Source organism: Mus musculus, chromosome 19, assembly GCF_000001635.26.
Source record: "Mus musculus strain C57BL/6J chromosome 19, GRCm38.p6 C57BL/6J".
Classification (NCBI taxonomy): Eukaryota; Metazoa; Chordata; class Mammalia; order Rodentia; family Muridae; genus Mus; species Mus musculus.
In genome coordinates this window covers 32,231,806-32,259,548 of record NC_000085.6, presented here as the reverse complement: position 1 = coordinate 32,259,548, position 27,743 = coordinate 32,231,806, and the positions used below count along the sequence as shown (strand labels likewise).

Genomic DNA, 27,743 nt, shown 5'->3' with positions numbered 1-27,743 from the left:
CTGATGAGGGCCTCTCTGACTCTGCCACCCTGACCTACTGGATAGACATTTATTTTTAGACTGAGGTGCATCCAGTGAAAAGAACTCAGGAGCCCAGCTAAATGAATCGTTTTTTCTCTAGGACATTAATTTCATGGTTGTTTTGAGCATTGGCGATTCATAGTGTCTATTAGCCAAGGCTCAGAGACTCTTTGAAGTAAAGAAATCAAGGTGACTACAGCTGAGGGATGGATTTCAGTGGCAAGTGATTGACATCTGGAAACTTAGAGATGCGGAAGAAGAGGGAAGCTCTGTGATGAAAGCGGTTTCTGCAAATATTTAGGAGGAACATGAAACCCTTAGTTCCCCAAACCTAAGAGTCAAGTTATGGGGGCAGTTTATCTATGCATGAACCTTCAAATTGTTTGATTGAATAAGTTGCTCATAGAAAAGTTAAATTTAAATTACATTCTTTTATAAATTAGACCAATCCCTGTTTTAAATCTCAGGATTCTCACTACTTGTAGAAATCTTTGATTTTGCTGTATAAGTCCTTAAATAAATACATTTTTATGTGGATCACATTGACTTACATCAGACTTTTGGATTGGGTATTTCAGTTGATGCATTTTTCTGACCTAGAAAATGAATAATACTGCTACCTCCTACTCCTGTCTGTGTGAAGAAGGATCGTATAGGCCCAGTTCCCTCTCTGTGCCTGTAATATCGCTTTTATAAGACTTACCAAGGTATAGGCAGAGAATCACAAATTCATATTTTGAGAAGCTTAAAATTTGGCAGGATCTGAAAGTGTTTGCCTGTAGGAGGCACAGCTTAGGATATGAATTGGAAAAACCAGGGTTGTCGTTCATGCAGGCCTGCTTTCTTCAATGGAAGGAGATGAGTGGCACCCTCTCACCATGAAGCAGGCCACGAGTGAAGGTTGTCTGGCACCTTTGCTGCTCTTGGGTTAGGAGCCAACTGAGGATTAGTCCCTAATTCTGGGCTTTGTCTCTCAGTGATGAGAGCGCATCCCTGTGATGCTTTGCACGCTCCACTGATAGAATCTGTCCTTGTGCTTATCACTGCTCCTCCTCTAGGTCCCAGGCCTGAGCTCTGCCTATCAGCCAGTAGAACTCTTTCTTAAAGAAAAAGTCACAGATGCTTCGAGACCTTGCTAGGGAGTTTCTGAGTAGGTATGCCCAAAGCTTTGTTGTGAAGATTGTCGCGTGGAAACCATTTCCACATGACAGTTTTACTGTGATTAAATGTGTGAAGAGAATAAACTACAAGGTGAGTCTCTAGAAGATTTTGATCCAGCACAGGCAAAGATGGTGCTGACTTTCATTTTTATCTCTCTTGCTGCCTTTGAGGCTTTCAGGGGAAGGGAAGAGGGAGGGGAGAAGGGGAAGGAAAAGGAGGAGGGGGAGGGGAGGGGAAGGGGAGGGGAGGGGAGGGGAAGGGGGTTGTCCTGACATTTCCTGTAAGTCTCTTCTTTGCTACCTTAGATATGTAGTCATTTAATGTATCAGATAGAAATTTTGCCCTTTCTTTATTATGAGTTCTAGCTAACTTTTTATTATATAGAACTGACTGTATTTTAGCTGTCATTTACGACATCATAACATTTGTTTGCACATTATCTTCCCTTTGTGCATTGCAGTTTGGATTCTAAGCACCCACATCAGGAATTCAGGTTTAGTGAGAATTGCTATCTCCAAAAGGAAGGTAGAGACCAGTAGGGGAAGGCGCTTGACATAAACCTCTGGCTTGTGGAAATACACACACACACACACACACACACACACACACACACACACACACACACTTTTATCTCTAGAAACTGAGAACTGTTGGTTATTCAAACAAACAAACTAACTAACTAACAGCATTAGCAGTGTGTGCACTCGAATACAGCTCTGCAATTGGTGCAGAGTGGACTTCAGTGTTACCCATGGATGTATGTAGGCTGAAGAATGTAGTTTAATTATTTATGTTAGTGGCATTTGTTTGTTACCATCCTCTCACTCCAGCAGAATTACAGGATCTGGCTTTCAGATAGCATAGGCCACTCATTTATAATCTGATGGATTATAGTTGACCACTTGATAAAAACTATAACAAATACTTTTCTAGATGTTACAATAAAGTATATTTTAAAATGGACCATGTAGTTTGAATAAAAATGGCCCCCATAGGCTCATATATTTGAGTGCTTGGTCACCAGAGAGTGGACCTATTTGAAAGAATTACAAGTATTAGAAGGTGTGGCCTTGTTGGAGGAGGTGTGGCCTTGTTGGAGTGAGTTTCAAAAGCCCATGCCAGGCCTCTGCTTACATGCTGATGAGATTGTAGGTGTCAGTCACTTCTTGAGCACCACACCTGCCTGTTGCAATGTTCTCTGCCTTGGTGACAATGACTAAGCCTCTGAAACTTATAAACAAGCCCCTCATCAAATGCCTTCTTTTTATGAGTTGCCTTGGTCCTGATATTTAAATGACATGTTAAACGAAATTTAATAAAGATATAAATGACTGTGACACACAGAGAAAGATTTCCTTACTGTGGTCAAGTTGGAAAGAGAAACAAATAAAGGGGTCCAGTAACCCTGAGTCTTAGGAGTACCAACGTGCGCTCTGGTCTTAAGTGGAGGAAGAAGTGGAGCCCAGGGTAACGGGGATGCATAAACAAACAGGTCTGGTCAGGATGTGGTCTGGTAACTCTCTGAGCTCTGGTTCTGCAAGGTGGTGTAAAGATGTGCTGCTGTCTTTGTATGAAAGGACCAGTCTGTTATCTACAAGGTGACCAGTCCTGCTCCAGAGCCAGGCCTGGATGGGGCCTCCCTGTCAGGGATAATTGCTCTTCTCTGGAGTAAGGAGGTGTCTGTCATTCAAGGCTCTGCTATCCAGGATCCCAGAGGACTCAAGGAAAGGTTAAGGACTAGGATGGCCTGTCTCTAGCTTTTCAGCCAAAGTAAAGAAGACACCAGGCACACAATTGAGGTGCAGGTGTCAAGTGTCTGTCCTCGGTTTAGGTACTTGTGGACTCGAGTGGAGTCATTGCTTTTCAGCAAAGCCATTTCTAAGCGTCTGTTCCAATTGTATTCAGCATAGGTAATGTGGAAATTACGAGACTCTGAGGAACTAAGAACAAAACACCCTCTTATGTTTGGGGTTATTTTTCTCCCAGGCATCTCTAGCAGACAACATTTATTTGTAGCTCTGTGGAAAGAATCACTGAGAACCCTTATCCGTGAAGTAGTAGACAGCCTTCCCTAGTCAGACAACCCAGTGGTTGCTCTACTCTGCATCTAGTACATCATTCAATGGATGCCCAAGTCTCTCTGGCCCATTTTTAAGGCTTAGGCAATTGTTCCTGACATCAGTTAAAAATGTTTTTGAATAATTTCATTCATTGACTAGTTATAGATTTAGGGTCTGATCTAGCTGCTCTTTTCATTTTGATTGAAGCCTGTCCAAGAAGCATGTCTTGGATAGATAGGTAGGATTCCATTGTCTTGTATTGTGACCGTGCCCTTTACCCCCCAAAGCAGAGTACAGAAAGGGCTGTAACTAAGGCTGAGCACCACTGTTCTGACTGAGAGATTTCTGCTAATAACCAGATAAGGTTTTAGGAACTTACTAGTTTGTTTAAGGGGGGCGGGCACTGAGGATACTATAGTTTAAGAGTGAAAAAAATTAAATACTATGAAAAGTTCTAATTTATCTACAAATAACTAAAATGAGGTGGTCTCTGAACTGAGTCATTTTAAGAATTGGTATAGACAAATTGTCTAGTTGTAATTATGAAGTTAGCAGGACGAGAATATTACCATGTGGCAGCCTCAGAGTAGAGAATGTTTTCCAGTTGTAGAAACGCTGTTAGTGTCCCTTTGTTTGGCAAGAGGATTTAAATACCAGAGCCTGGCCCTATGGAGACTGTAAGTCAACAGAATTTTAAGCCCTTCACAGCAGGCTTCGTTTTCGTTTTATAAGTGAGTAATCTGACTCACAAAGGAGAGACACTGAAAACAAGAGAGCTGCATTTCTTTAAAAGCTGGATCTAAGCAATGCAGGGTGCTTCTTCCAGTTAGTCTAAAAGACAACTTAAGCTAGTGTGGGGATAGGAAGTCTTTCCATAAAAATCCAACCTCATGAACTCTGTGTATCTTGGGTATTTTCTTGGTTGCAAAAGACATCTTGTGCTTTACCTCAAGAAAGATTAGGATGTAGGATGTAGATCTCCCAGGCCAGGAACAGTCTGGGGCCAGTTAATTTCTGTGTGCCCTTGGCTCATGACATTAACTGTTCCTCCTGACCTTTCACCATGCCCCTAGCTTCTCTAGACTTGCTTGTTTTTGGTTCTTGAGGCAGAGTCTCATTGGCGGAACCTATCATTTACGTAATAAATACAAACCACAGCTCTTGGCCAGTTCATAAATGACTCTTTTCAAGCCTAGCGTCTTTCTGGGTTCAGTCAGCCGTGTCTGCGCGTGGGGTTGTACCAAGCAGTGCAGAAATGGCAGTTGAGAGACATCTGGGCCTGAGGGTAGAGCAGAACTGCCCAGCAGGAGTTAAGGAGTAGATGAAAACATATCCTGTGTGCTACTTGAGGAAGTTGGTTGATTTTGGTTTAAAACATTTTCCTAATCTGCCTTGGAACTGAACTTTTACATAACACACACACACACTTCTATGGGGTGGGACTTGAGGAAAGGGCAATGCCCGGGACTGAAGCTGTAAACATGTTCTCTGGCCCTGAGATAATCTTCTCAGCCATTGAATTTAACATTGTCTGGGACGCACTGGAAGTGTTAGTTGATCTTATGTTCTCATTTGTTTGCTATTTTTGCCTCTTTAAGGAACATAGTTTTGTGGTGTGTGTCATTGGCACAGTTTGTTATGGTAGCTTGGTTTGATAATTCATGTGGAATTTTCTTTTGAAGATATTTCTTCAAAGTATTTCAAAAGTACTTTAAATTACCAGGTCCTCATTGTTCTTTTTAATTTCCGGCAAGTACCTATTCTTTTCCACATCTTAAAAGAACTCAGCTTCAAAAAGGCTAGGCTCTTAGGTTTGCTTCTAAAACTGTTATTAAGTTGTTGGACTGTATACGGGCTATTTGGATATGATATAATCTGTGTTCATGGGACTTTCTGACAAGAGAGATAGTGTCACTAATTATAAAGGAAGGATGCCTGGGCTATAAGAGATAAGAGTCAGTGTACAGAATCAAAAGAATTAAATGTTTTAAACCTTATTTTGGTAAAGAACTATAAAATAATAGACATCAATATTCAGATATGAATATGAAGATATGTAATTACCTAAATTTAAAACTTACATGATGCACATATAATAGTTTGGTTAAAAGTAATTAAGACCAAATATGATTAGGTAGGTAATTTCTCTATCACTGTGAGTTATTTCCCTCATTTTTGATAGACCAGAAAAAAGAGAGACGTTGTTACAGGGACCTGAAAGAACAGTCACATAACAATACATGTTTTGAAATGCAGGTAGTTTCTCCAGTGAACTGAGAAACTTGGTTTGGTTTAGTATAGCTTGGTAGCCAAGAGCCGCTGGTAGGCATGCACCAGGTGCTGACCAGAGTCCGTTGCATTTTAAGCACAGATGCAATGTGACTCTTGCCCACAAGAAACTCGGATTCAGTACATGCAAGAAAGGCAATTTGTGTACTCCTATGGGTAGAGATTTAAAAGCAATTCAACCTGCTTCCATCAAACTAGAGGCGTGGCTTGTTGCTGAGGTCATTCCAGCAAGAAGTGGTGCTGACACTTCACCTCAGCTTGTAAGTGTCTCAGTGAAAGCTGTAGGAACCAGAGGCAAACTCAGCCTCCACAGGGTAACACAGGGGTTGAGGTTTCTCTTTCTGGAAAGACCAGTGTTGATAAGCGAACCCCTTTGAGACTGTGAACAGAAGTTCCAGGAAAAAAGCCCAGCACATGTTAAAGATTCTACGAGGCCAGTTGAATTTTGCAGTTCTCGGGCCAAATTATGTTGGACTCTTAGTAGTTGGGTCAAACTTACGTGTTTATCAGGCAAATCCTTTTGTAATACAGTGACAGACTTCATTGTGATTTCCTTTCATTTAATTGTACTGCAACTACTCTAAAGCATGGTATTTGGGGTTGCCTGATTTCATCTTCCTGGGTGATGGTCATTCATATTGGGTCCTGGAACATGAGAACTGTATTTTCTTTGTTCAAGAAGATCCTGTTCATTGTCCCAGATGTAGTAGTTCCCATCAGTGAACCACAGGAGTATTTGACCCCTTAGGCCTAGCTCGTGGGTCCGGATGAGGCCCATGACAGAGGACAGTTGTGTTTGCTGATGTCCACTTACCTCAGTGGTGTCAGCTGTCATCTCTGTGTAACTCTACCCTTAGCCCAGGGAAATGATGACGTGCCTGTCTTTCCTGGAACTTGGTCACTTCGCGGGGTCACACCCCAAACTGCATTGCTGGCAGGCGCTTGTCAATTCTGTGTCATTCAGTAGCGCTTATTTCACCCTTTCATGGAACATAGTTGCTTTTACTCTTTCCTTTAGCTTGCAGTCTTTCTCTCTTCTCTCTGGAATACAGACCCTGCCCCACCCCCACCACTGGCCCCAAATCCTCTTCTTCCTCTCACTTTAGCAGATTATAGTTTCTATAACTCTGTCTTCCTCCTAGGACACCTCTGCTCACAAAGCCCTCTCTCTAGTCAGCTCTTCTTCACTGAGGAGTAAAAGGAAGGGGGAGCCTGTGTCAGACAAGCTGAGAAGGGCTGAGCCACCAGAGCTCTTGAGGAAGTTTTTTAGCTTCTTTTCCAACCCAGCGCAGTCCCTCAGAGAAGAGCACACATTCTGTTCCCCAGGAGAAGCCTGGAACTCTGGGAATTCTGACAATTTCAGGAATTTCAGGGAAGCTTGGGAGCGTACATCCAGTTCACCCATTTGGTTTCTTGGTTAGTCTCTCACAGCCAAGGCCATGCACCGAAGCTGAGATGTAAGGACTCCCTAAGGACACTGGAAAGCTCTCCCTGTGAAGTGGGCTGACACCAGCTCTAGGTGCTGGCAACAGAAAGCCTTTGAATGGGGCTAGCACAGTGGTTCTCAACCTGTGGGTCTTGACCCATTTGGGGGGGAGGGTGTCACATATCAGATATCCTGCATATCAGTTATTTACATTATAGTTAATAACTGTAGAAAAACTACAGTTATGAAGTAACAATGAAAATAAGTTTTATGCTTGGGGGTCACCAGAACTTGAAGAAGTATACTAAAGGGTGGTAGCAATAGGAAGGTTGAGAACCACTGTTCTAGAGAGAGACTATACTTTTTAGCCCCTAGAGTCAGATATTATGCCTCTGACACATTTCAGCACGTTATAAGAGATAGCAGGGATGTAGAGGCTGTTCTTCAAAGCCTCTTCACTCTTTAAAGCCAAATTCTTAGATTTCCAATAATCTATTGTTTGTAAGAAAGCCTTTTCAGGGTTGTTGTTGTTGTTCTAATAAAATGTAGTCTTAGTGAGAAAATGTATCTAAATTGCTCTTATGCCATTACTGGTCTTTCTATATTATTCATGTTTAATTATATATCATCTCCCTCCAGGAACAAATAACTGAACTATGATCGGCTTGTATCGGGCTTCAAAAGCAAAGCACGCTGCTGCAGCTTCCACACCATGTGTGCTTGGTGCAGAGTTGTGACACAGTGGTCCTCACTGTCTCTCAGGGCCGCTTCTGAGCAGCACTGTCTGTCAACAGCTGGCCAAAGGCTAGTGAATCAGATTGCCACTTTGCAAAAACAAACAAACAAACAAACAAATAACTCCCAAAACCCAGTAAACAAAAAACAATGTGGCATTCCTGATGAAAGAGATTTGAAAGGGCTGGCCCTACAAATGTAGACAGGGAGATTGTACAGCCTTTAAGAATGGCTGTACCAGGTTCTGAGGAATAGGAGACACCCCCGGGCCCACAACATTTTTCTGCCTGTCACTGGGTTTGTGTCTAGACCAGTTTCTACCTTACTTTTTTTTTTTTTTTTTTTTTTTTTTTTGGTTTTTCGAGACAGGGTTTCTCTGTGCAGTCCTAGCTGTCCTGGAACTCACTCTGTAGACCAGGCTGGCCTTTGCTTCCCAAGTGCTAGGATCAAAGGCATGCGCCACCACACCCGGCTTTCTACCTTACTTTTAAAAAATGTATTTTCTTTGAATTATAATTATATTTTCCCTTTTCTTTCTTCCTTTCTTCCAACCCCTCTCATGGGATCTCCCCATCAATGCTCACCCTCAAGTTCATGGTCTCTTTTTCTTCAGTTGCTTACATGCCTGTGCGCACGCATGCACGCACGCACGCATGCACACACGCCCCTGATCATTCTGTGTAATGTCATTTGTTTGTGATCTCAGGTCTGACCACTTGGTGCTGGATGACCACTTATGGGGCTGCCCCTCGGGAAGACCTTTTCTCCTGCTCTGTGCTGTTGCCAGTTGACTGTATTTTATTTTTCTAGGGTTGAGGCCTCATGAGCCTTTCCCCTCCCTGTTGGTCTATTGGTGTCATTGTTGTTTAGGTCTTGTTTAATTTCCCTTTTTAATTGGATCCCAATTAAATGTTTAAAGTCCTAGTTGCAAGGATAAGTGGGGATTTCCACTCTGTAGACATTCGTCCACACTTGTCTGTTAGTTACCATGCTTGTCTAGTTCCAGAAAGGTCTTGTGTCTTCACAGAGCACCTCCACTGCAAAAGTAAGCCTGTGGCTTTGACTGTGCTTTCTCTATGCTGAGTACCACCATCCAAGGAAGCTCCCCAGGGTGCACGCACTGCCCTCCCTCACAGTTCAGCTTCTGCCCTCACAGTTCTGTTCCTTTACAAGGAGTGTTTCCAAGCCTCCTTTTCCTTTCTGCCCTCAAGCTCCTGGCTAACAAGACCCTTGTTACCATTGCATAGAAGGAAGGGATGCTAAATGCCTTCTTAAGATCAGAGTCCAAATAACGTGGAACTGGGAAATGTCCTGGGACAGACTCAGGGGATGGGACTCGAGGCTAGCACATCATGGCCAGCGTTATAGCCCAAGTGGTCCAGCACACTTGACTTGGGATGCTTTTTCTCTCTGGTGTGACAGTGGAGAAGTTATGCAGCCTCTGAGCTGTCTACTGTCTACTACACTGACGAGGTTGAGGTTTCTAGGCTCCTTCCAGCATCCCACCCAGTTCTTGCAGGGATTGAATGTAAGGGCATGTCGTGTGGCAGAATACAATGGAGTTGAGGTACAATTTTATATTTATCATCAGGGATGCAGGAAGACCTTTAAAAACTCCTATCTTAGCTGGCCGTGGTGGTGCACACCTTTAATCCCAGCACTCGGGAGGCAGAGACAGGCGGATTTCTGAGTTCGAGGCCAGCCTGGTCTACAAAATGAGTTCCAGGACAGCCAGGGCTATACAGAGAAACCCAGTCTTGAAAAACTAAAAAAACAAAACAACAACAACAAAAGAAAACAAAAACAAAAAACCAAAAAAACCCTCCTATCTTGGCTACTGTACAAACTGTCTTTAACAAGTAGCTACTACTTTTTTCTCAAATGGTATAATTGAAACTTCCCTTTTTTGAACTATGTTCCTGTTTTGACCCCATTTTTTGAAATTACTTATTATCAAAAGGAAATATTGACAGAGGCTTGGCATGTTGTTCTCTGGGTAGCTGGTGGCATTTGTGTCCATCAGCAGCTACCTGTGAGGGACACCGTGATCTTCTGGTGTCTCTCGTTGCAGAGAGTAAGAAGGCCACTTAGCAGGTTTCTGAAGTACAGGTTGGGATTCGAAAGGTTTCTCTTGAGGGCTCTTCTCTGGGGTATAGATTGGTAAGGGCCTGCTCTCCGGACATGACCATTGGGTAATTTGTAAGTGTGGATTCTGAATGATGTGTCTTCTGATTTTAGTGACTTCTGGGCAGGAACAGCACATCAGACCCTAGATCCCATTCCACAACTTCTTTCCTGTGAACACTCTCCTTTGTTTATAGCACCTGTGGCACTGCTGTGGGACTCTTGGTTTCTGTGGCTGGGAGGGGACTGAAGCCAGACCTTTGCTCTGGGACTTGGCAGACTGTGTGGGGTAGTGCATTAGGAACTTGGTCTAACTTCCACCACTTACTGGTGAGGTTATCTTTACTTTATTGAGTTGTCTGTATACCTGTAGAGAGAAAACGGAACTCCCTTTGGCAGTCTCCTTCCTTCCTTCTTCCTCTTTCTCTGCCTGTTATCTTCATAGAGTCTGGCTTGGTAATTGGAAGACCCATTCCCTACTTGTCTGTCAGGAACAACTTCCCTGACCTGAAGTCTCTGGAGACTTTGCCACTGACAACCCATTAGCCAAAGTGCTTTCATCACCAGCATGGCGGTGTCTTCCTGAATAGTATTAGCTATCAGCCAACTACCATTTCCTTTTTGTGGCCTTAAAATGTTTTATTTTGATCCAGTTCTAAGGATTCTCAGCCTCCCGGAATAACAATGATCCCAAGTAACTTTGCCTCCAGGCAGGACCAATGTGTGGGGTTACAGTTAGGTTTGTTTGGTTTCCTATTTTTGTGTATGAGAGTAATTCACGTGTATATTAATTTTAAAATGTGGTTTATTTAATGTATTTATTTTGAGACAGGGTCTCAGTTTGTGAGTCAGGTTGGTCTTGAACTCACTGTTACCCGAGCTGACCTCAGACTTAACAGTTCTCCTACTTAATTTCCTGAGTGTTGGATTAAAGCATGATCCCCTGTGCCTGCCTGCCATGTTGTTTTTGTTGTTGTTGTTTTTTAAAAAAAAAAGATTTCATTTTCTTTTCTATATGGTACATTGATTCACATGCATGTGTTTTGTGTCATTATTCACACATACATGATGAAAGGCTCATGTTTTATTTAGTTGAGACAATCTTTGACGAAATGGGATGAAGCCTTTTTGTCAGTGGATTCATGGCTCTGTGCAGGATTTTTGATCACACACCTCTGTGTGCTCCTTGCTTATCTCATTCAGCTGCTCTTGATTATATTGTAATTAAAAGGAAGAGACAAACATCTTGCTGCCCTTTTCTGCCAGAGTTCTAATCATTATGGGTTAAAAACTGTACTGTTCCCCTGGATCTGTTTCTATAGTAAGCTAGCAGTTAATCTGAATCAAGGGGGGATACGCCATTAAGGTACAGGATTGGGAATCCGAGGATGAACCCTTAGGTGGTCCTGGTGCACAGCCTTTCCTAGCTCCAGGCATAGGCTTGCTCTGCCTGTTGTCCAATCACAGGTTTATGTCTGCATCAGGATAACCAAGGTGAAGCTGGCAGGGAGGCAAGAAAATCTATTTCTCAATGGACAGACAACAAAGGGAGTAATGGACTGTTTATTATGAGGGTTAGTAATGACCAATGGACAGATAGTAAGGGTTATAATGGTCTTATCTCTTTAAATTATTATAAGCAGCTCATTATGTGAAGGTTTAATTATGCACTTTATATGTTCTAATTTTCTCCTAGACCGGAAGAAAGACTGATGAAGAAAAGTAACAGCATGATTGAGGTAAATGGACGTTTAATTCTTTTATGCTCTAGTGTTTATTTTCTGTCTTCAGAGAAATCTAAAGTAATGATCATGGTCAACTTGCATATATAAAGGTTGCAGAGATTCAGCAGTAAACACATCCCACTTAATTAATTTAGCTGTGGGTGTATATTGAACATGCACTTACTTATTCAAAATATAAATATTACTTTTGTCTAGCCCAGAGTAATTTTCTTCCAAGTATTTAGTGGCATGAATTACATCATACTTTTCATTGTAAGAGTTGTGTTTCAGAGTGTTGGCTGCACTTCTCACAGCATGGTATAGTAGGTTAGCTGTTTGCCACCCAGACTTTTTGGACTTTTTGTATGGTGCTGGCACCTGAAACTTGAGTCCAGACTGCTAATGTCCGTTTGTGTACTGTCAGGACAGTTGTTGGCGTTATTCTTCAAGATAAGCATTGAGGACTGCCATTGGGAACAGTTTCTATTACTGCTTTTGGGAGCTCAATATTTTTTCTCTTGTTTCCGTGCTCATTTTATTTTTCAAGCAGTGGCATATACATTGGTGTCTTAGGGTCACTGTGCTCTGCCGGAACTCCATCACTAAAGTGACTTGGTGAGGAGTGGGTTTATATCAGCGTATACTTACATATCACTGTTCATAGTCTAGGGAAGTCAGGACAGGACCTCAAATAGGACAGGACTCTGGAGGCAAGATCTGATGCTTAGGCCGTGGAGAGGTGATGCTTTCTTGCTTGCACTCCATGGCTTGTTCAGCCTGCTTTCTTATAGAACCCAGGATCACCAGCCTAGAGCTGGCCCCACCCACAGTGAGCTGACCCCTCTCTCATCCCTCAGGAATTAAGAGCATATTTTACAGGCTTACCTAGAGTCTGATCTTAGGAAGGCATTTTCTTATTTAAGGTTCCTTCCTCTGAGGTCACGTTACCTTCTGTTAAGTTGATATAAAACTATCCAGGACAATTGGTTAGTAGCTTCCCATGGCCCCTTTGACTCAGGGTAGACACTTTCAGCTCTTTTGGTTGTATTTCCTGGAATTTGTGTATCTCTCTGTTTCAAAACATAGAAAATGCTTTAAGTGTCACTTTAGTGCTTTCTTTAAAGACATTAGATTTCTGTCCTGCTTCCTGTTGAGTGAAGATTTAAAGATGACCCATGACTCTTAGGGTTCACTTTTCCTTCCTGCTGTTCCCACCCCTTCTCTTTTCCTTCTCTTCTTCCACCACCTTCTTCTACCCTTTTCTTTTATTAGGGGTGGGGAGGGACTGTAGGCTGACGCTGGCCTCAAACTCAAGAGTCCTTCAACCTCAGCCTCTAGGATTATTAGATATATACCATTATGCCCAGATCTCCGTTTGTCTTAATGCAATTATGTTATAGTGTGTGTATATGTATGCAAATATATATATAATTTAAAGTCTAATATGACCACACATAGTTTTGACTGAGCTCTGTGATGTTTGGTGGTGTGTTCCAGCCATGCTGAAGTTCTGAAGTTCCCGGCTGAGCCCTGCTCTCCACTTTCCCTCTCTCCTTTCCCTCTGTTTTTTTTCCCTCTCTCTCCCCCCTCCATTCCTTCCTCCCTCCATCTATCCCTCTTCTTCTTTGGCTTTGGAGTTTTTCACTTAGCCACTAAGTCTGGCAAGTCTTCTGTGGACTCCCATTTCCCTCATGCATGGTTGTGAGCACCATGCCCCTCTGTCTGCCCTTTTTGACTTCTCAGAGCCTGGTGATTACATTTAGATAATCCAGGGTAACCTCGCTATTCCCCTTTTGTTGTGATTTGAAAAAAATCAACCACATCATTTACCTCTATTGATCATATTTAGTATGAGGTAGGTAATGGCAATCTACATCATGTTTCCTAAAAGGTCTGGAGACTTTTTTCATCTTTGTAAATTGTAACTTACTGTAGAGTAACAGGTCTTTCTCTTCCCAGCCCCTTTCTCTTTAAGCCTTATTAATGGAATCTGCTGTTTCTTTGAGACTGCTTACTTTCTAACAACCTGACCGTGCATGCATGAAGCAGCACATAATAGATTCTTCTTTTTAAGGGTTGAATAGTATTCCATTGATTATACAACCATGTTTTCCTTATCCATTTATTTAGGTAGTGGACATAGAGTATGGTGACTTCTATTTTTGGCAATTATTAAAATAGCCACAGTGAATATAGGTATGCAAATATCTCTTCAAAATCCTGTTTTCAGTCCTTTCAGATATGTCCCATAAATGGAATTACTAGACCATATGGTAGTTTTCTGTTTAATTTTTTTAAAGGAGTTGTCTGTGTGTTCTTCATGCCAGTTGTAGCATTTTATATTTCTAAGAGTGTACAAGGGTTCCAGTTTTTCCACAATCTTGTCTGAAGTGAGAATTTTGTTTGTTTGTTTGTTTGTTTGTTTTTAAAGACACAGCAATAGAAGAGTGTTCTTGTTTTAATCTCAGGTGTGGGATATGGAGCTGCTTCTGACTGCCCACAGCAGCTATGATTTGCCTCATGTTCTAGCTGGGGTGTGCTTTTGACATTTTTTTGTGAGCGTGTGACATATGAATTCTGGGAACTTTTCAGGGCATATATCAATGCTAGAGACCCGATAAAGGGGGCTAGCTGCTGATTGGATATTGCTGGTTGTGGTTTGTTGCAGTTTGTCAAGTAGGCAGATGCAAATAGATGAAAAGAAATTAGCCTCATGTTGAAGAGCAAACTTGCTCCAAGGAACTCAGGGCCCCTAATGAGCAGGAAGTACTCTAACAACATTGTGTCCCCTTCCTCTCTAGCCTTCCTTCTCTCCTACCTGGTGTTAGGGGGTTGAAAGGGAGGAGGGAGAAGAAGGGTGGAGAAAGGTGGAAGAAAAAGGAACCCACGAAACAGCAAAAAGGTCAGGTGACACTTGTCACCACTTGTTATTGTCTGGGTTTGTTAATGGCTGTTCTTATGTGTGGGAGGCCGCTTCTGCCTGTGCTTTTGTCTCGCTTCACCTGATGCTTAGTGATGTTGAACATACATTCATGTACAGTTGACCATTTGCTTATCAGACGTCTGTGCAAGTGCACTGTGCTCTGTCTATTTTTGGTTATTTGGATTTTTCAGTGTTATATGCTAAGAGATCTTCACATTTGGCTGTCCATTTCTTTCAGATGTGTGGTTTGCAAATGCAGTCCATCTTTCACTCTGTTTATTGATTCCTTGCCATTTAACCCTGGTATGCTTTGCTTTGTTGGCTGGGCTCTTGGCATCATATCCAAGAGCTCCATTGGCAAATTGCTTGCCGTGAAGTCTTGTGCTTGTATTATTCTCTTCTAGGAATTTTAGTTTCAATTCTTACTTTTTACAACTCAAATCCATTTTGACTTAATTTTTGTAAATGGTAGAAGGTAAGAATCCAGACATTCTGTAGATTTTTAGGCTGGCTGCTATTTTGGAATCCTGTCCCTTAGTCCTGATGGAACCCTTGCTGGCTGTACCTCAGCTCCTCAATCTCTATTGTCACTCTGTCCTACCAGCACACACAGCACAATGCCCCTGGTGTCCCTTGTCTTCTGTGGGAAGGCTTCTGGGGTTCCTGACTGTATGGATTGTCATTATCATGATGCACTATTATTTTAAAGGAGACCTGGAGAAGAGGGGTCAGCTGTAATGGCCACCTACAATCTCAAAGTATGGCTTTGAAAAGTCACATTTGAAAGTCTTAAAAGAGCTACTCCAGAAATAATTTTCAAATCCATTTTTCTCTGTTGATTTTATTTACTTATTTTGTAATTCATCTTGTGGTGCTGGGAACTGAGCCCCAGGAACTTAGCCGTGCCCAGCAAGTCCTCCGCCCTGCAGCTCCATCTCCCAGCCTGTCCGCTTCTTTTTGGCACCCCTGACAGGTGACTGGTGCACTAGTACCCAGAGTAAACACTAGCAGTTTTACTCTCCAAATAGTATTTCATTTTCAAGGTAAGCTGAGACTTTTGTCATATGAAGCAAGGTGAGGCTTGGTGGAAATTTGAATGTATTATTTCCGTCTTGTTGAGATAAATCCATGGGGCTTTGGATTTATAGGTCGTCTGTTGTTTTTATTAAGAGGTGGTATGGTTTATATTACGTAAATGTAGATCTCTGCATTAACCTGAAGCTTTAACCGAATACTTTTACAGTGGCAAGAGGGGTCTAGGGTTTAACATTTTTGTCTCAGTATAGTTAGTTGGGACAGCTGCTTTTTTGCACCTCTGGTTTTAGTTATTGCAGGTGGAACATGATTTCTTTTCTCTTTTTCTTTCTTTCCTTTTTCCTTTCTTTCTTTGTATTGCCTTTGCTGCCCTGGAACTTGTTATGCTCAGCAAGCTGGTCGTGAACTTATAGAAATCTGCCTGTCTCTTTCCCACAAGTACTGGGAGTAAAGGTTTGCTCCACCATGATGGGCCAAACGTGATCTCTTAAAAGATGTTACAACTATCCAAAGTGGAGCATCTTTGTCCTTTGAGCTGTCTCTTCTCAGTACGCGTGGGTGTGATTGGGCAGTTGAGCGCACGCATGCCTGGCATCTGTGATGCTCTAGATTCCGTCCCTGGCACCCAGAGGGGAGGGGGAGTTAAGCCTGTTGTCATGTTCAGTAGACTGGTTATTTCAGTGCAAGGTTCAGGAATGGCGTCTTGATAATTTGTGATTGAGGCTTAGAATGGCCTTGCGTTTCACCATCGGCTTTAGATGAACCTCAAAAAGATTTAGAGCCTTATGGATTATAAAATGGGAGGGAAAGAGGAAGAGAGAAGCTGAGTGTTTAGTTACTTTTCTGTAGCTCTGGCTGTGCAGACCGGGACTAAGGCAACTTATAAAAGAAAGCATTTGATTGGGGGCTTGCTTACAGTTTGTGGAAACATGTGTAGGTAGGCAGCCCTGCCTGCTGAAACAGTAGCTGAGAGCTTACTTTTTTCTTCTCCTTCTTCAAGTTGGAGACAGAGATGGGCCTGGCCTGGGCTTTTGAAACCTCAAAGTTCACCCCTGTGACATAGCTCCAGCAAGGCCACACCTCCTAATCCTTCCTAAAGCAGTTCTGCCAACTAGGGACCTGACATTGAGTTTGTGGGAGCCATTCTCATTTAAACTTACCACAAGGGTTAAGGATTTAGTTTTTAATGAAGGAAAATGAATTATATGTGCTTTATGCTAATAAAAATGAAGGAAGTACAAAATCAAAAAGCTGAGACACAAGATGTGAGGTGTGGGGGAGGGGCTACTGCAGCTCTTTTTCAAGTTGTTTACCCTCATAATGCTGCTACTGTTACTGAGCCAGCCTCCTGCACGTGTAAGGTTAGGGTTAGCTTTGGGATTTTATGATGCAGTTTCAAAGTTAGCCTTAAACTGTCTGTCCCTTTGGTCTGAGATCACCTTTGAGTTCATAGGAGTGTACCATATTGTCTGGCTTGGAAACTTAGTACCTGACATGACCCTGGCTGAGAAACCAGCACACATGTAAAAGAGCCAGTTGCTGGATGTGAAACCGTAGCTGTCAGAGGTAACGAGGGAGAGCATGGCCTGAGCCTGCCATGCCTATCTGGATGACCCTGAGTCAGAGACAGGTGCTCAGTGGGCGTGGAGCCAGTCCTTTCCACAGGCCAGACAGTTGTTTTTCCTGGAATGTCACTCCTTAGCTCTGACTCAGCCTCTTTGATGGTCCTTCCGGTTGCCTGAGGGGACAAAAAGGAAAGCAGCAGTGATAAGCTTGACTCTGGCCAGGTGCTCTTGACAGGGAACTTCTGACTGGACACCTCACAGGCAACTTCTCTTGGGACAGAGCAGATGGTGTTGAACCTTGGCCAGTGGGTGCCCTCCAAATAGGCTTCCATTGGCTTTTGTACTTAACATGCTCGTCCCTGAGGCTGCCTCGGACCTGGTGGTAGGTGTGTTACCTGGACTGTACTCCATTGTCTGGAAATGGTACGGTGTGCTGCCTCCTTCTTTTGAGATTGGATTTTAAGACATCTGTTTAATTCTTGTGGAACTATACTTTTAAAATATGTGCTACTCCTATTTCAAACGGTCTTACTTTGTATCATATTAGGATTAAATATTAATACTTTCACCTTTTACTATTTTCATCGCTCTGCTGAGATTATTGTCATGAGAACTTATTTGAAATATACTCTGTTTCTGATGCAGGCTCTGCTGTGGTGGCTGCTGTCATTCTGACCTTGTCCAGCGTAAAGCTAGGGAAGCAGATGCTAGAGAGGAAAGGACGCGGTATTTTCTGGAGGTCTTATGTAGTTCACAAAAGTATCTCAGCAGATGAAGCCTTTTTAATAGAGGTCACATGGGACTGCAGCTTTCGCAAGGCCCCAGGGTGACACCCCAGTACTGTAGAGGTGACCAAATGGGAACAAACCCCAAGCCATCCACCCGGACGCCATGTGTGGACTCAGTGGCTGTCGGATCTCGCCGGAGGAGTTGTCCTGAGGCACTCAGACTTGAATCTTAGGAGCATGACATCCGTACTTTGTTGTCTTTGTTTAAAATGAGGGGACTCGTGATTTTAAAAGTCTTTGTGCTTAGGCTTCAGGCATGTTAAGGAGTTAGTAGTGGCTATCCATCCTGACAAATACTTTAACCATTTTTTCCCCTTCTACCTCCGGTATTGGGAATTGAACCCAGGCCCCTCTTTTATGCCAGTCGAGTACCTGGTCACGAAGCCACATCTTCGGTCCCACTGATAAATATTTAAAATCTTTACTAAAATCCTGGACTTAGGTATGGCAGGCCATTGAAAGGAACCAACCTGAGGCTTGAAGCCGTGGTGAACCTTGCCTGAGATCATGTGGTTAGAGGATGAAGGAGTCCATACTTGATGTTAGCTCTCTGACTTCACAGACTGGTCAACTCTGCCTCACTGGCTACACACAGCAGTGACATTAAGGAGGCAGCCTTACAGAGAATGTCCTTACATTTCACACCCACACAAGGGCATTCTGAAGCTCTGGTGACAGCATTCTCCTTGGAGAAGTGGTGGCTTCTATTGGCCCTGCTGCTTCCTTTTTGGGGGCGGGGGGGGGGGGCGGGGGGGGGCGGCGGCGCGGCATTTCAGATTTAGGTTAGAAGGTATGTCTGCTTGTGAGCTGTGTCCTCAGTGTAGGCTTCTCTGGATGGTGGCTGCAATTGGGTCAGCTTGTTTTTGTACTTGTGTCACATAGCAGGTTGGGACTGGAATTTGACCTCAGCATCCCACAGAGGAGGATGGTTCTACCATTCTTATACAAATTTCAGAATTCTAGCTTGTATACCTGTCCTTGGTCACAGTGAAATGCTGCTCTTCCACTCCTTACCACCCTCTCCCTCCTCTCCCTACTCCTGTTTCCTGTTAACTAATACATAACTGTTTTGAAACAGGCTATGCTTGCCCAGTGCCATGATGAGAGGCGTGCCCCACCAGTTTCAGTGCTTCCCTCTTTATCTGATTCTACATAAAAATCTGCCATGCGTGTCCTAAAGAAAATGGCACACACTTTTTATTCCCTGCACTCAGGAGGCAGGGGCAGGTGGGTCTCTGATTTTGAGGCTGGCTTAGCCAGTTCCAGGACAGCCAGGGCTACATAAAAAGTCCTTTTCTCATACTACCAGGAAACAAAATAAAAAGAAAATTAAAAAGCAGTACTTAGAAGTTGCCACTGGCAATAGTTTGGTATGGAGGCTTCTGTTCTTATTCCTGTGAATATGTATGCTTTTAAAAATAAGATACAAAATTAAAATCATTGTTTTATATATATGTGATCGTCCATATTTATTTTACCCAGTACAATGCATGCATTTCTGCCATAGGCTTAAATGTCCTTCTGTAATGAGCTTGTGGCAACAGTCTTCTCTGTAGATAACAGCATGGATGCATCGGCCTGGTGTTGGGCAGATATGATCCTCATTCACCCGAGGCCACGCTGGTGTGTATCAAGTGAGAGCTGGCCATCCACTAATCTTCATGTCTCTTTAAAGTAGTTAACAGTGGTTATTAATGATGGTCAAGAAAACCCATTTTTAGTCTCATTCTGTTATACATTATAACAGTTTCCCTGGAAGACCCTATATAAACAGGCAAGAACAGAAGAGTATTTGTTTGTTAAGCTAGGGTATTTTAGAACCTCTGTTTTCTTTCTTTGAAATAGGCAGCCTATCTATGACAAGTACCTGAGACCTCTCAATTCTTATTTTCAAGTGGTTTAGCCCTCTTGTTCACCATACTAGTTAATGAAAACTTTTCACGTTCTCCTTTGTTGACTAAATATTTGACACAGACTAGCCCTGGTTATTTAGACCAGTGGGCTGTACTTGGCCAAGGAAGCCCTGGACCTAACGAGAGTTCCTGTTCTAGGCCTTGGCTTAGGCACAGAGACCAGTGATCACCATAGACCAGAAGACAGAAAAGGAAACGGCCGAAATCTGTGGTCTGGGACTTGGCTCAGTGGGAGAAAGATAGTAAGCTCTATAACTAAGTAAAATGCCTGTGTGCATATATCTAATAAGAGTGCGGGGGGGGGGGGGGGGGAGAAGCAGGCGTGGTATGTACTGTGTGCGCATGCGTTTGTCTACATATACGTTCTCGTGTGAAGTAGGGAGTCCCTGAAGTGGTGAGTGAGAAGGGACCATCCAGCTATGGGTGTGGCCGAGGAGCTGAGCCTGCTTACATTTGGGGTAAGGGCATTCTAGTCAAAAGGTTTAGGAAGTACCAAGTTCCTGAGACTTCAAAGGATGCATGCAAGCCAAGCTGGCCCAAGCGTAACCATGCCAGAATCTGCATGCTTTTCAAGTCGTTTTAAAAGGAATTGTTCTTCATTCCAGAAAGGTTTCCAGTACCTGGGAAGTCTTATACATTATAAGTGATGAAAACTTGGCTGTGTTGGCTCTCAGACCAAAGTAATGGATAGCAGATAGGTTAGAGTAAGTGCTGCCCACATGTAGATAACAAAACTGTAACATTACAACTGCTATCACTAGGCTTACGAGGCTAACAGTATCTCAGGAGCCACTTCTGCCTTTTCTTTTTTAATAAGACCTGTTTTCCTTCAAAAGTTCTAGTACTCTTGTTTTAAACATGAAACTGTGATAGTTTTATGGAAGTTGACACAGGCTGCGGCTTGGGAGGATGTGTGCATGACAGATAAAACATAGGCTGTTTCCCTCCATTTGGCTCAGCGGCCTTCTTTGGGGTTTTGTGAGCTGAGCCTGCAAGAAGGCAATTGACAGAGGTCTTCCGGACCCAAGGCTCCCTTGGTGAGGTCAGTATGAGTTCCTTTGCCCACTCCTATCCTTCTGTCAGGCTGGGGAGTAAGTAGCTGGTGGCTGATTCTCCAAATACTTGATATTGTGGTGGTAATAGTGGTGGTCCAGGGATCTCTCCCACCCCTGCTGGTGTTGGGGAGTGGGGGAGGGTAGCCTAAGGGGGGTGATGTGCAGGGGGTTTCCTCCTTCTTGGACTGATGTGTGTGTGTTGGGCAGGGGGTGAGGGGAGATTCAGTCTATAAATGCTGTTTTGCTTTCTTGGCCAAGATGAAGAAAGGATGTTTAGAAATTAATCTTGGATAAATTGGTTGCCAGTGGGTGCCGTTCATGGTGGTGTAAGTGTGGCTCTCATATTTATCCTTAGACTCTTGATTGAAGCACTTTGCTGTTAGGGGCCTCCCAGCGGTGTTACTGAGTTCAGTGACAATACAAATCTCATTTAGTACTAATGTTTCCATGGCATTTTGCTCTAAAACCAGTTTGTGAGGATGCCCCAGTGTGAAGGATACAAGTCTAGGCAGAGGACAGCCCTTGCTCTGTGTTCTATTGTTTAAGAAGGATTCCAGTTAAGGGCAAGAAGCTAAGGTGCTACTGGGTTGACGTCCATGGGAAGTAGCAAATTTTAAATAGTGGGATTTCAAATAAATAAAAATTGTTTTGTTACCTTCCCCCTCTGCTCCCGAGAGCTTCCTATTGCATAGCCAAAGCTAGGTTCACACTTGTAACTCTCCCGCCTCCATCTCAGAGTGCCTTGTGTATCAGCCTTAGTTCCTAGCAGAATAGAGCGGATGCTTAGAGGTTTAGCCATGCTTGTCCTGAACTTTGATTAGCATTTCCTGCAGGGCTGGCACGCTTGTTACAGTCGACAGGCCTATGTGGACCTGCCTTCCATCACCTAGGATTTATGGCTGCCTTTGGGAATCACTCAGGCTATGTATTCTGAGGGTATATAGTTACACAGAGGGCTGGGGTTGAGGCCATTTGAGTGGGAAAAAAAAAGAAGCCTCAGGACAATGAGAAGTTCTCTCAAGTTCTTAACTGAGAACTGGCCATTGCCTTTAGTAATGCTTTAGGTTATTGGTGATGTGAAATGATGGCTGTGTGTAAGATGGAGGGTCAGAAGCAGCCTGGGAGACTATGAGGAGATAGATTCCTGAGAATGGGCCACAGCCATCTTCTTTGCCTTTGAGGCATGTGGGGCAGTTGGGTTCCTTGTGCACAGCACCCATGACACTGCTGGGGCTATGGTTTGGGGTGTGACAGGCTTGAGAAAGTGTGCAGTACACAGTTGCTTAATTCTCTGTGCTATGGACATGGATATCACTAAAAAGTAGCTGAGCAAAAGTGTTATCTATCACACAGCATAGAGACTCTAGTTGACGAAATACTGCTGATAATTTCTGGAAATGGATTTGAAGTATTTTTACCACAACAAAAGAAATATGAAGGTTAATGCTTATGCTGATTAGTTTGATGGTGTCAGGGTAGGTACAGGCTTATCAAAGTACCGTATTACACAGGATAATTATATGCGAATTCTACAACTCATTTAAAAAACAAAAACAAAAAAGAAAGGGAACATGACTTATTTTGACTGGAGCTAAGAAACAGGCTGGGTAGAGATAGTTACTAAAACAAGTTTTTCTTAAAATTATTCAGTTCTTCAGAAGTTTTAACTGAATTTGTACTTTTCTAGTATTAATATTACATGTGTGATTATGAGAGGGGAAAAGAATCATGCATTTTCTCTAAATGTATTTAGCACTTTTTGTTTCCCTTGTTGGGGGCTGATCAGAATGCCTGAACACTTTGTCACTGTGCTATTATCCCCAGAGCCCCCCTTTTATATACCTCAATTAATCCTTTCTTGTCTTTTACTAGACTGAGAATTTCAATTATAATGTATAATTTTTTGTTCATTTCTCTAGTGACTATTTTTCTTACCTGGAATACAGCAGAAGTGTAAAAATACCATTGAATGAAAGTACAAGAACATCTGGGTCTGTCTTATTCTTTCCTTTCATACGCCTTTCCTCACACAGTGTTAAAATTGTTTAAGTTGTTAGTGATAGGACAGGGGGGTTGATGGCTCAGTGGATGATAAACTCTGGGTATGCATGGAGACCTAGCTGCAATTCTAGCGTTTGGAAGGAGGGGCAGAGGATCGCCAAAGTAAACTCAGGTAAGAGTCTTCATGTCAGACACACACGCACACACGTTGGCAGGTTAAATAAAATTAAAGACATGTTGTTTTTAATTCAGATTCTATGAAGATTTTAATGCAAACATCCACAGACCATGTTCATAGGAAGCTCATGATTCCTCTTCCTTTTTGAAGTAAACTAATGAATTACTATCGCTCTAGAGATGGAGGATGTTCCTGATGGGCATGGTGGCTAACACTGATAATTTTGGCTCGGGGGAGGCTCGGGAAGTAGTACTATAAGTTTGAGGCCAGCCTGGACTATGTAGCAAGGTATTATGTCAATAAACCAAACCAAAAGCCAACAAGAAAAACCATCCCTTTCACCCTGGAGTTTCCATATGCCCATAGAGAGCATCAGTGCCCATTCCCTTCATAAGCCCTTTCTGTCATGGCCCATGCTAATGCAAATGGGCACATATTTGGGGCACTGGCTCTTCCAGAACTTCATATATATATATGTGTGTGTGTGTGTGTGTGTGTGTGTGTGTGTGTGTGTGTGTGTGTGTAGTTGTGCTGTCTTCTTTAACTGTACATAACGCATAACGATGCTTTTGAGGTTCACAGTTGTTTGTGTTTGCCAGTGTGGTTCTTTCTGGTATTGAGTAATATTTCATTTAATGAGCTTATCTGTTTGCTATTGGTATACATTAATTAGGGTGGGCTTCACTTTGGGACTATTATGAATACCATGAACATAATTGCACACATCTCATTATAAACATACGTTTTCCTTTCTCTGGGCTATATACTTAAAAATGCTTCCTTAAGGCAAGGTGTGACTAGGTAAGGAGTTGGCACACAGTGTTTGGTAAGGGGTTCTATATTGTCCTCACAGTAATGATACATTGTAGACTTCTGACAGGAATGAGGGCTGCTCTAGCTCTAGCTCACCTCCACATCACTGGCCCTCTTGCTCTCTTATATGCGTTGGCTGTTGTTCATGCATGTTCATGCATGTATGCCAGACTTCACAGCACAGTGACATGCTTTTGATATACAGTAAAATGGTCAGATATTTCCTCTCCAGTAAGAGTAGTGAGACTGGTCTTCCATTTTCACGTGCACATTTCTTACCTCCAGACTCCTCATTTTTACAGCCGCTCTGTTATAACACTTCATGGAGTGTTTATCTGCTGACCACAAGTTGTCTGTTTTCATTTATTTAAAAGTGTTGCTTCTTATTTAGTTTCAAGTGATGCCTTTTTTGGTTCATACATAACTCTAACTGACTGTCCTCCAACACCTTTCATTTTCTAAAGCTATTTTGAAATTTTGTTGCTACTTTGGGGCTTCATTTCTAGGCAAGGTTTTTCTTGTGGTTAATTGAGTTTCCTGCTTTAGGTTATTGCTGTTTGGGCTTAACTCGAAAAATTTATGGCCATTTTTAACACTGTTTTTCAGCCTTATCATCCGTATCTTACCTTAAAAAGTGTTTTATCATTAACAAAAATCAAATATTTTTTCAAATGACAAAGCATGGGAAATGGCCAGGTAATTTTTACTGGAACCAACCAGAGAGCAGGTGGCCTGCTTTTACTGTGTGAATCTGGGACCAATTTCTGTCTTCCCCTGGCCAGATCACGCTACAGGCATCAAAGCCTCAAATGCTATGCAAGATCTAACTGCTGGTTTTAATTACCCACGTTCTGGCTAAGCAGAGCCAGTGTGAGCAGCAGAGCTTTCTAGTGAATCTGTGTCTGCTTGTCTGTTTGAGACCTGGGCATTCAACAAAGATACCTTTCTGTAGATCTGTCCTCACAACCAGGAATCTGCTTCATTGCACAGAGAATGACATGGGCACGAAGAGTAACTAAGTTCATGCCACAGAGATATATGACATGTGCCTTCACCTTACCTGGGATGTTTGAGATCCATTTCTTGGAAAAAGTGATTGGCAGCTAGAGAAGGAGTTAGGGCATGGGAGAGGAAAAGCTAGGGAGAGTCTTGAAGGCACAGGAGCAGTGGAAGACAAATCAGAACTCATTTGTTTGACTCTGCTCATGACAATCTCCTTTCCTTATTTACTTTGAAGTATTGGGATGATTTTTGACCATAACCATGCAGGTTAAATATATAATAAGACAGGGTAACAGCGTCATGGGCCACAAACAGCATGTGTTACAGAAAATGTGATGATGGCTTTTCATCAACTAACACTGAATGAGTACATCCTTATTACCCCCATCCCACCCCATTCACCCTTCTCCTCTCCTCTACCCTGTCCCACAGCCATGCCGAACTCCCTGGAATCTAGCTTAGGGGAATATGGGTCCTCGGGCACTTGTTGCCAACTGAATGACTATGTTGTGGATGTGCCAGGCTTGCCAGGGCAGCCTGTGTAGCAGCATCCTGTCTGTCTGTCCTGTCTGTTAGCCACAGGTGTCCTTAGAGAGGTTGGGAGTCAGCAAACCACAGCCTGTCGACTGAATCTGGCCAATACTTGCTTTTGCTAATTTCATTTTAGTGCAGCATAACTGTGTCCATTGATTTTGGATATACTCTGTAGCTATTCTCACACTGTAATGTGTGAAAGTCGGGCATTCGCAGAAAATATCATATGCTAGAAAACTCAAAACGCTTGCCATCTGGTTCTCATGGATGATGATGCTGTTCTGCCCCTGGCCTTAGCAGAGGCCATACCCTCAACCTTGGATCACTCCTGTTTTGATCTTGTTCCAGCTCTTCTGTCTCATCAGTTTGTCCTCCTCATATCCACAAATGAGCATCTTTCTGTCACCCTGTCGTCTAGCCCTTTCTTTCTTCTCTCCTTTCCTCATAGTTACTGCAGGTGACAGCAGTCAGTATTGGGACGGACTCCCTTTTTTTTTTTTAATTTTTATTTATTTATTACGTATTTTCCTCAATTACATTTCCAATGCTATCCCAAAAGTCCCTCATACCCTCCCCACCACTTCCCTCCCCACCCATTCCCATTGTTTTGGCCCTGGCGTTCCCCTGTACTGGGGCATATAAAGTTTGCGTGTCCAATGGGCCTCTCTTTCCAGTGATGGCCGACTAGGCCATCTTTTGATACAGGGACCGACTCTCTTAATGAGGTCACATCACAGTGCCTTTCTGTCAGCCTGCCTGCCTTCCTTCCTTCCTTCCTTCCTTCCTTCCTTCCTTCCTTCCTTCCTCTCTCTCTCTCTCTCTCTCTCTCTCTCTCTCTCTCTCTCTCTCTCTCAAATCCCTTTTCACTTAAATTGTGAAAACTTGAAAGTTTTTTGTTTCTTGGTTCAGAGAAGCCAAGAGGAGAAAAGCGCACACTTTGGTTGCAGTAGAAGAAGTACTTAAAGTTGTGCCTCACCACTGGGGAGGGTGTTCTCACTCTACGCCCCTCAGAACACCAGGCTCCACTGAAGATGGGCATCAGTCCTCATCAGCCCGAGGGCTTTGGGGAGGATCGAGGCAGCTGGGTGTTAATGTGTGTGTCATTTGCTGAGTTCTGTACAGCCAAGAACACTGGCTGATGGGTTCTTTCACTTATGTGTGTCTGTGAAAAAGTAAACTTTCCTTCTGAATTGATTGTGCAAAAATGGTGAGTTGTGAGAATTTTTTATTGTTCTGAAAAAATGCTTCAATAACAGAAAGACACTCTTGCTTAATTTTGTATAAAGAAAGCATAAAGTTCAAATTGCATGAATTCAAGTATCTTTATAGAAAACAATAATACTGAATGAATGATTGCCTTTTAGAATGTATTTTTAAAACTAGAAATACTGCATTTTGAGGACAACAGTAGAGACCAATAATAGATCTAGACGTTGTAGGCATTTTTATTCCCAGGTGGCCAAGCTAGGGGTAGGTTTTTGTTACTATTCTTTCTATGACAGAGCTGTCACATAGAACATTACAATACAAGCTTTGTCTGACTTAAGGTAGCTTGTTGGATTTCTCATTGTAATTCAAAAATGAAATGTGTGAAGACGCCTGGAAGCCTCTGTGCCTGCAGCTGCCCTTGTTCCTGTTGCGTGGGGAACTTCCTGGCAGCCTGGGTCCTGAGCATGTGCCATGACACTTCACACTGTGCATGCCACCTTACACAAATCATGAACCCACTGCTAGGTAACGTCCCAGGAGTTCAGTGAAGGTGGTGGAATAGGAGATGTAGCCCACCTGCATGTTCCTTCCCTAGGAAGGAGACCATGTGATCAGTTCATAAAGGTGGAGGAAGCGAGGGCCCCCGCATCTTGTCTTACCACCTGACAGGTAGTCTGAGCAGGGATTGTTACATTTTCTTATGAGCTGTGTGAGTGTGTGCATGCCTGCGTGCATGCATGTGTGTGTGTGCCTGTGTGTATAATATATACATATATGTTATACGCACACACACATATATATATAAACTTAGACCTCTCCTGGTAGTATAGAGAGATTTATTTTAGATCAGACCTTTGCTATACATAGAGCTTTACCATTTATTAAAGATGAAAGCATTATTTGCATACTAACTGAAATGAGTGTGCTTGTTTATTTTCACATAAAGAATTAAATCTTGGCTGAATATTGGATACTACAAGATGAAAACATCTTCAATATTTTTCACAGTTGATTGATATTTTGACTTTATAATCATCAGTGCCGAGAATGCTACTTTGCATAACTGTGTAGTACAAAATGGCAGTAGTATGTTTTGGGCCATTGCAGAAATTGGAAATTCCACTTTAATCACAAGGCAAAATAGGTGGCTTGTTTTAGAATGGTTTACAGGTAACAGCTTAAGCAGC

The 27,743-nt window shown here is 42.8% G+C and overlaps 1 protein-coding gene across 19 annotated transcripts in view; it reads left to right on the top strand.

The window, feature by feature from the left end:
- The window catches only part of Sgms1 (sphingomyelin synthase 1), a 267,159-nt gene that overhangs the window by 130,337 nt on the left and 109,079 nt on the right, over positions 1 to 27,743 (top strand). For 16 of the 19 annotated variants that reach the window (XR_001782565.2, XR_001782566.2, XR_003952764.1 and 13 more), the window contains one exon: positions 11,513 to 11,555. The exons of 1 other annotated variant lie outside the window; for it this stretch is intronic. The gene's annotated coding sequence lies outside the window, so the exon portion shown is untranslated. Of the gene's footprint in view, positions 1 to 11,512; positions 11,556 to 20,157; positions 20,807 to 27,743 lie in introns of those variants that run through there. 2 more of the 19 variants (XM_030250834.1, XM_006526818.4) reach the window with 2 other exon arrangements.